Below are 10,669 nucleotides of genomic sequence, written 5' to 3'. Positions count from 1 at the left end.
AGATATAAATATCAGTATTTCAATTTCAAAATCTAAAGTTTGTTATGATCTCCTTCTTCTGAATGATTTCTGATTTAATCAAGCGTCTCCATGTATAGGGATTAAAGAGAGAGAGAGAGAGAGAGAGAGAGAGAGAGAGAGAGAGAGAGAGAGAGAGAGTTCTATGGTCCTAAATCATTGCATAAAACGATTTAGTAAGACAAACGAAATCATGATAACCTTCCAAAATATACTCTGCACTGCATTTTTTTAATATAATTATGCAATTCTACTTGAGATAGAACATTCTAATTCCATTCATTCACTAAAAAGTTAATTAAGCATATGACTGTAGATTGTTTCAAGTACTAGTATCAATATTGAAATGTCAGACTTACTTTGCTGTAATGTTCTATTTGCTTGTAAATCACAGATGTAAAAATCACATGTTTATGACTTCATGTCACATTAGATTCTGACATATCTGTTTCATATTTGGATATTTTACTAGAAAAATAGAAAAAGGCGTTAATGATAACCTAACAATAAAAAATTATGAGAAACGTGATGACTTCAACTTTTCTATCGTCAACTTCCCTTACTTGTGTAGCAATATACACTACATATATACTGCAAATTTATGGAGTCTATTTCTCGATATGCAAGATCATGTTCTATGTACGAACAATTTCTAAACCGAATCAAACTATTAACAAACAAGTTGATGAAACAGTTTCGTTTAAAGTTTATATTTCGCAAGTTCAATGGTCAATACATTGACCTTGTCAGTAAATACAATCTATCATTAAGTCTAATCACACCCTATTACCGGCAACTGGGACTGCCGATGCAACTGGGACGACAGACGGCAAAGTTGTTTTTCGCTATGACAGAAACCTGATTTTTTATAATATTTTTGACTATTTTTAACATTCATTTACTAACTTATGGTGGTTTCCCGTCTTGACCATACCATAAACTATTTTTCTGTAGAAAATAAAACTATGATTTCTTATTAAAACTAAATAAGAACAGAATAAAGTTAAATTTCAATCGTCGACGTCGTTCAAGAAAATTTGGTCAAATTGAGCTTATACAATTAAAACTGCTACTCCACGGCCTCATTTCTTGTTGTATATAATAAATTTAAGCTCTTAACGACATAACTGCAAAATGTGGATAGTCTGTATTGTTTAATAAGTGTGCTGCAAGCGCTTGATTTTGGTGGGTCAAGATATTTTGGCTGTCTTGAACAGCGGATGGATGTTAAAATGGCAAACACTGACGATTCGGTAACAACTTTATTTTAATTTAGTTTTCGTTGTTCTCATAACCAAAATGTTGAGATTTGCTTAGCAACTATATATTTTTGGAATCACTTAAAGGATAATTATAGTTTGTAACATTTAAAGACTTAACAAGAGGCCCATGGGTCACATCGCTTACCTTAGTTACTATGGTCCTGCTGTCCTCTGGCAGATATTCCCATGTAAACTTTGATAATATATTGTGGCCCTACCCTACCCCCCAGAGGCCATGAACTTCACAATTTTAAACTACACTACATTAGGATTCCTCCGTATACTAGTAAATGTGACTAATCGTGGATTTGTTGTTCGTGAGTAGAAGATTTTAAAAGAATTTTTTTCTTTACTTATATTCCTATGTAAAATTCTAATCACCGATTGTGGCCCCGCCCTAGCCTCGGGGGTCGTGGTTTGAAAAAAAAATGAATCTACACTATGCAATAAAGCTTTAACATAACTTTTCCTCTTTTCTCGCCCAGTCGTTCTTGAGAAGATTTTTAAAACATGCGCCATTAAATTTTCACTAATTCTTAATTATCTCCCCTTGAAAGAGGGTATGATCCTTCATTAGAAGGAGTTTGGCTGAGATTGATCCACTGTTTCTTGAAAAAGAAGTCGAAAATGAAAAAAAAAAATACAGACGACAGATATACACGACAGATGGATGCCTGACACCTTTTGATCAGAAACGCTCACTTTAGCTATGAGCAGAAGAGTTAAATAAAACTGTCATTCTGACTTTGGTAAATGTCTTTAAATAACTTTTCAACCAATATCTTTTTGTGAATAATACTTAGCACAATTTTATTTTTCCATATCTATACATATAAATTAATAAATTTTGCAAATAAACTCCGAAACGGATTCACCAGAGTTTTTACTTACTCCTGTAAGAATACACTAGATACAATATGATGTCCGTAAACTATATTTGGATTTCACTCGCATTGTAAGTATCGTACATTAAATTGAAAGTCTACTTTTATTTTCTATAAACAGCCATGAAATAGCAAAACCGTGAGTACGGTGGCGTTTCCGGTTGGCGGATCTAAGTTTTCGGCAATTTTCAATGAAACTGACAACAATCAATCGTTTATTTATTTCATAAAACGTCATCACTGAATTATTCAATCAAAACTTGATTTAAATGAAATAAAAGAAATAAGTTGTGATAACCGATTAAAAAGGGAATTGTGCAAATTATTTTTGTTATTCACCGATCTTAATATTGACGGAAGCTTCTAGAACATCATATGGCATCGAGCCCGATGTTAAACGAGACAATTACAGCTGTAGGATCATAAGAAAAGCTTATCTGTGAATGGTCATTGAAATAATGGTAAATCATTGATAACACTATAAGTTGTGAATATATTTATGTATCGATAGACTATTACATATATGTAGTAGGTTTTCCCAATAAATTTATCGGTAAAATGTGTATGTATTCCTCACTGCTTACATGAAAAGAGAAAATTAATGAATAAGATATTGTTCAAATACAATTAAAGCTGTAAAATTTTGTGCTTTAATCAATACATTTCAGTTTTTTTTTTTTTTTTTTTTTTTTTTTTTTTTTTTTTTTTTAATACAGTCTTTTGTATCAAATACTCAGCCTATTCATAAGGCGTTAAAAGCTAATTTTTACACAGATACATGCGTCTTGGTTTATGTATATGTATGAACCTTATTGATATATAAAAAAGGTAAAGTACATTTTTTACATATCAATAAGGTACATACATATTTATAAACCAAGACACAAGTACCTGTGAATCCCCCCCCCCCCCAAATAAATCAATTTATCAGTAAAATGTGCATATTCGCTGCTTTTAATTCATCCTTGACGGAAATGAAATAAGAGCATACAATATATATATCCATAACATAGTATAACAGGTTTCACAATAAATATCAATTAATGAAATTGTTATTTTTTTCATGTTTTTACAAAAGGGGGTGGGGGTGGGGGTGGAGACGCACATGCGGGATTTTGAACAAAGTATTTCTTCCTGTTATAACCCTGTAGACAGTAGAAAGTACAATATATTTTCTGTCGGTAGTGGTATAAATTCAATTCCCCGCGCTTGCGCGTTAGATTTCATCTAGTTACAATAATGTTTTTAAAATCACCTAGCTCAACAGTATCATTTTAATCTTTCTTTTTTCTTCATAAAATCTACATAGTCTACGATCGCTAGGGATTGCTTTGCATGATGTATCGATAGCTGTCATTTCCGACAACTATCGCCTTAAGTTTATTTTGCAGACATTATATACTTAATATATAATTATATACTAGTACTTAATATATAATTAATGAACTCTTTACAAAAGTTTTTGTCAAAAGAAATTATAAAATCGGGCTCGAGAGGGTCACCAGGAATCAAACTTACAGCATTCATTTCTTAATTGTATGTTTTAGTATTTCAGAAATGCTAATACCAGCAAATTCAAATACCCAAGTTTATGATGACATAATCCTTGAGCATAAAAATTGGAATAACTTTCTTTATTATATTTGAACACCTATGGTCCATTATATTTTATAGTCCCAAATATCCGTTTTTCGTTCCGTGTCGCTGGAAAACAAAATCTGCGACTCATACACACACATCAATGGACCGTCTTAAAACATGTTAATGTTGGTAATAAATGAAAAATTTGATTCAGTAACTGTCGTTTAGCAACTACTATATATACGACCAATATTTACAGGAAAGAAAATGTTTTCCGAATTTGGAGCTTAATAAGATACAGTAAATTTATATTTTATTAAAAATCGTATCCACTGTTTCCGATTGCCAAATTCTGTTTTGAATCTGCTGTCATTGTTTGCCCCGTCTGCCGTAGACGACAGCCAAAATATCTTGATCCACCAAAATCATGTACTTGCAGCACGCTTATTAAACAACAAAGACTATCCACAATTTGCAGCTATGTCGTTAAGAGCCTAAATTTATTATATTAAACAAGAAATGTGTTCGTGGAGAAGGAGTTTTAATTATATAAGCTCAGTTTGACCAAATTCTCTTGAACGACGATTCAAATTTAACATTACTCTGTTCTTAGTTTGTTTTAATAAGAAATCATAGTTTTATATTCTACAGGAAAATAGTTTATGGTATGGTCAAGACGGGAAACCACCAAACGTTAGAAAATGAATGTTATAAATAGTCAAAAATATTATAAAAATTCAGGTTTCTGTCATAGCGAAAAACAACTTTGCCGTCTGTCGTCCCAGTTGCATCGGCAGTCCCAGTTGCCGGTAATAGGGTGTGCTAATGCTGACTGGCGCTTTTCATTGTTAGGCCATTATTTACACACTGATTTGTCTACGAATTCTCTGTTTGCACGACCATGACAAGGAACACGCGGCGGGTGTTACCGATCGACAGAGGATGCTTAATCCTTCATGGCACCTGATCACACCACTGATGTTTTTAGAAGTCCGTGTTTGCTCTGCTGTTTTAACAAACTAAATTTATCCCTTAATATATCCCTAATAGTTTGTCATTTTCCTGTGGGGAGCCCCTCGATTAGTAATATTATCTACCTGAGAGCTCGTGTTCGGGAAGTACCCGGGAAAGTTACAGCTACGATAAGACCTGCTTGGCTTGTTCTGCAGTAGCCGGGGCAGGTGACCAAAAGTACATCAGGTATTTATGAGAATTATAATGTAATTTGTAAAATATGTTTTTATAGTTAGAATCTACACATATTTTTATATTTAGTATACTTGTCCTTTAAAGAATTTTCCCGGGGTCCTATTTTATCGAGCTTTCGACCCGTTTTGAATGTCACAGGTCATGGGCGGGGTACCTGAATTCCTATTGCTGATACTAGAGCCAGTCCAGTGAGGGAAAAGAGGGCGTCATTTTTATGCAGCTACAACAGCACTCAATTGAGAGAGAGAGAGAGAGAGAATTAGATACGGCAGCCCTGATGGACAACTCGAGAACTGTAAATGAAAGTTACGTGTGTGAATGGTTATTTGAGAAAGAATTCAACTCTCTGGAAAAATATATTATTTAGATCCGAAGAAAATCTTGAAATCATTGTGAAAGTTTGAAAACAGTGAATTGTTTGTTATTTGTGAATTTATTTTCAATTTTATCTGTGACCAATACGTCAGAGAAAATTCTACACCCAAATTCTGAACATTTTAAGCAGTTGTGCTGTGACTAATTAACACACTAGAGGACACTTTCCAAGACGGAGATAGACATTTCATTTCTTTTATTTTCATTCGTTTTATTGTAAAAATTTACTTTTGTTTTGTTCATTAAATTTGGTTATAATTTATTTTTTGTTGTTTTCTTGATTTATTCAGGTTCTAAAAGATGTATAACCCACGTATCAACAGCTGTATAGTTTCATTGGACATTTGAGCTTGATAACTGTTTGTTCTCTCCATATTTCAGTTTTAATGATGAACATCTACCACACAAACTGAAATTTAAATGCATTCCGTTAGTGGAATGAAATCAAATCGGATCGTATACCGACTGCGTTGGTATTTCGAGCAAAGTTGTGAACTGACACGTATGAATAAATATTTACATTTCCAATGTCTTTGTCCGAGATAAAATTACAAATTGTAAAAATACTTTATTTCTACATAAATCTACTGGTTCATCGATAGGCGCGGTTAAAAAAAAATCACGTGCGGGGCGGGACAAATAGAGACAGAAGCGGGGCTATTAGCAAGGGAATTTGCAGAATCAGGAGCATGTATATATAAGGAATAACTGTCAGATTTTTTGGATTCATGACGATGATCAATCGATTGGCTTGCGTGATAATTTTATGCATAAACGCCTTCGTTTATGCAAATTATCACGCAAACCACTAGATTGATCACATCATGAATCCAAAAAATTAGACAGTTATTCCTTAAATGAATAAATATTTGTTTATTTTATATTTTCTTGTAAATAACTTGAGTCTGTTAAAAATATAACTAACCTTTGATTGATGAAACCACGCCCTCTAGCGTAGCAACAGTCTACATTGTTTGAGGACGGGTGATATTTCAAAAAATGTTGACTGCGCAGAATTTATGCATGCACTGTTCGCTATTATGTGTATATTTACAAAACATTCGGTATTATATAAATACTGCATGTAGTTGAGGGTGGCGTTGAAAATTTTCATCCCAGGAAAACCATTGTCAACTGAGGCGCAGCCTCACTGGAATTCTTTTTTTTTTTAAATTCTTCTGAAATATATATAGGCCAAGATGACTCGGGTGAGCGTTGTGGCTCATGGGCCTCTTGTTATGATACACTAACCGATGAGCTCTTTAAATTTTGAAGTTGATGACATACATGTACTTGTCAGGGATTCTGGTTCCGGATCAGTTAATTTTACATCTCTTATTTTAACACAATTAATTGTCAATTGTCTACTTTTCTGTCCATTTTGCTTAACATACTGTTTATTGAGTTCTTTGAAAATTGCATTTCTAAACAAAGCATTGCAGTACAAATTTATAATTGCTCTTAGAGAAGTTTTAAATTTATCTCCTACCTTTTAGTGTGAATAAACCCTCGCTGTGAACACTTCCCTACAGTTAGAACGACATTCACCAACAGTTAATCCTAAATGGCGTGTATTGTAATGCATGTTCTTTTAATATTTCAGTTTTATTTTAGTATTCAGGAATAAAAATTAATCCTTGATAATCTGTTCGAATCGTGCAGAAATTAAACGGACTTAAATCACAGATGGGATTGTTGAGTTAATATCTGACTGGTCAAGTTAAGTTTTATAAAATGTTAGCAAATTAAATAAACTATTTGTGAAAAACAACAACAAAGAACAAACAAAAGCAAAACTTTAAAATCCTGAAAACATTTCACACGTGACTAAAAAACAAAAAAAAAAAAAAAAAAAAAAACTTTCAATCTATTCCCTTGATGGAATGAAAAGTTTAATTAATTATTAATTAATTGTTCATTAACTTTTTAGGATATTGATAAAAATTAGACATATCATTCAACTTTAAAAAAAAAAATCATTAAAAAAATCACATAAATTATTTCAAAGTTATCATTATTACTTTAGCTCTAGACAATGCAAGTATGTAGAATGAATTTTTGAGTTTGGGGGATTATAGATTGGGTAAATAGCCCTGCTTAAGGAGTACATATACTTGATGTTAATAGGCGCCTTATTTATCGTAAATATTTCATATATATCTAAGGTAATATTGGGAATATTTAAGAGAGGTTTTTTTTAAAGTGTTACTCAGATGTAGGATAAGGAATTGAAATTAAAAACTAAGTGAAATTTATTCTGTATCTATAATTAAATTGTTTTTAATGAGAAGAAAGTATTTATATTTTTAGGGGAAATAATAGAATATTTATTATTATGTAATTGTAACGAAGTTAGTTTGTTTTATTTCTGTAATATGTTTCCGTTTGTTATCTTATATTCAGAGGGGAATTTTAAAATAAATATATAAGGCAATCAGTTGGACTATTTTGATATCTTTTTTAATAATCATGATCAGAATAATTAAATAACAACCATACAATCAATTCCGATATACATTGTCAGAAAGTTAGAACAATACTAATAGAGAGAATACAGAAACATGAAGCACATTCACATGAGAAGAAAGGAACCAGCTATCGCTCTCTGAGCCCCAAAGAAAAAAATTAAATACTCTGGGAAGGTTTTGACAGGTGTATGTTAAACTAAAAGGAATATTTAATTAGAAAACAAAAGATAATGATCGTAATCACCTAACCGAAGCGAAGCATGATTCTGTCAGAAATGAAATCAACCCTCTGTTAAACTGGCAATCGACTGAAGATTGACTGAAAAGGGAATTCATAATGGCAGAGATATATTTTGATATAACTTAAGGATATTATTAGATATAACTTAAGGATATAATAAGATATCTGTGTTCTATGGATGAATCGACCGGGGGTATTATTCTTCTCATATTGCTGACCCTCTTAAGATCTACATTTTCAGCAAGTAGGTGTTGAGTTTTTTTTTCACGGACATTTTGATGTTTAAATTGCGAATATTTTAACGCAGACTGTAATAAAACCAGTAGAAATCTGGCCATTTATCAATAATATGGCGATTAATATAAGAACAAGCAAGAACGTGCATTTGAAAATGTTGAGATTACCAGTGACTAAGTATTATCATTTTATTTTTTTTCCATATAATTACTGTAGTGAATTGTATGGTATTTTTAATTATTGTAAACATAAACAAAATATATTTTCCCGAACAATCATTTTTTTTTTTTGGTTGATTTAATATACAAACCAAAAATTTTTTTTATTGTAAAGCGCAATTCATGGTTTGATGATTAGATTAGAGATTTTTTTCTCAACTCTGTCTTATACAGAGACTGAATTGTAAAAAAAATTGACATTTGTATCCCGTAAGAGTACAAAATAAAGACATTTTAAGAGAAATCAAATTTCCTTTAATCTAGCTTTAGATACCACTATGCTTATTAGCATGATATGAAATTAGAAGTGATCTGTGATGTCTTACAGTTATAGCGCAAGCTTTTTACACTATGCGTTATTGAAGTAAATAAAAGAACTGAAATGTCGTATAAGTATAAAGAGTATGCAATTTTCTCCGAATGCCTGGATACCTATAGTTTTTTTTAATTCTAAAATGGATTTAATGATCAGTTTGCAATTAGAAAATGCATAGTTGGTGCTTTCATTCGCTTTTCCTGAAAATGTATTTGAGATTTGATAATTTTCCCTATATAAAATGATTAACTATAATGATGAACTTGAATTAATACCAAGGTTAAATACATTTATTACATTTTCAACAGGGAAATACTGTAATTTATTGAATAAAAATGATATTCTCTCACAGAGTGAAAGGATACCAAAGTGATATTCTCTCACAGTTTGAAAGGATATCAAAGTAATAAAAAATTAATTTTGGGTCTGTCATAAGATAGATATAGTAACTAAACCGTTTTGACAGAGACTAAAATTGCCAATTTCTTCCCAAATACTTTGCTAAAATCCATGTTACAATATTTTCAATCTGGCAACTTAACTGCTCAATTATGACGTCACAGCCTATGATACTTGTTAAGAAAATGTAATAAACAGAAAATACAATGTTTTGTGGTTGGATATGGAATTTATTTCACTGTGAGACAGGATTTTTAAAAAAATATTTTCACTCATGCTTCGCACTCGTGAAAAAATATATATATAAAAAATCATGTTCCACTCTTGAAATAAATTCCATATCCAACCACAAAACATTGAATGTCCTCTATGTATTACTTAATGAATTTTTCTTAATCATGTTCAATTACTTAACTGCTGATTTTCAGAACCTGAGGATCGGACTACCTTAACTTTTAAAAAAAAAAAAAAACACAAACTGTTGATATCAATTAATTTAAATTTGTTTTTTTTTTTAAATACGTGTAAAAATATCTTAGAGACGTAAGTAGGTTTACTTGCCTACTACAAGAACTCTAATAAGATATACATATATACTTTAAGTTTTAAGCAATGTAATGTATAAAATGTATGTATAAATTAAAACAAATTTGTTTATCAATATTTATTTATTGAAATTTAACTTTATGAAATTGACAGTTGTATTTATTTAATTAAGGTGGCAACTTGGTATGTTGTAAAAACTTGTATGTTTTGTAAGGTATTTATACAACAAAATATGTTCAAATTAATTTTATGTTCATATAAATGAGCCCCATGACAGTGGGTTTAAATCAAATCCAATCTATATAATATAATACAAATACCACAGAAAACAGAATTCATTGGGTCGTTTTTAATGGAAAATGTTTGGGAGGTGTTTAGTTAATATGTTTTTATTCCATAATAATTAAACGTAGGTTCACTGCATATTTTCTTGTATATATCTTGTAAAAACCATATTGCTTTTATTTGAAGCATAAATACAATCTACTTCTAATTTTCATCAGTTTATATATATAATTTAAACGAAATCTGAACATAAACGAAAAAATTCTTTGTTTTGTTATACGGAGTAGAACGCTTAATTGCAATTATTGCAAAAAAGGGGAGGGAGAAATTACCTCACCCATTTACGCATCCTCGATATTTTTCTGCAATGTTGCCATTTTTATCTCTCTTGTGATTAAGGAGGTAAAGCATTTTATTAGTCAACCCTTTAAAACTTAAGTGTTACATGTACTCTAACATACTGTAACGGTGTTTTTTCACGTTCATTTACCAAGACGTTAACGTGGGAAAAAAAAAACATGAAAACTTATATGTGCAAAATTATGGACATCTATTATAATTGAATTTTTAAAAAATACATTTGAATGCTTTTGAACTTCAATATGAACATCTGCCTTGATTTTATTCACT

The sequence above is a fragment of the Saccostrea echinata genome, unplaced genomic scaffold, assembly GCF_033153115.1.
Source record: "Saccostrea echinata isolate AGI-Se365-2 ecotype Australia unplaced genomic scaffold, CSIRO_AGI_Sech_v1 ptg000023l, whole genome shotgun sequence".
In the NCBI taxonomy this organism is placed as follows: domain Eukaryota; kingdom Metazoa; phylum Mollusca; class Bivalvia; order Ostreida; family Ostreidae; genus Saccostrea; species Saccostrea echinata.
This window is presented reverse-complemented; position numbering follows the sequence as displayed.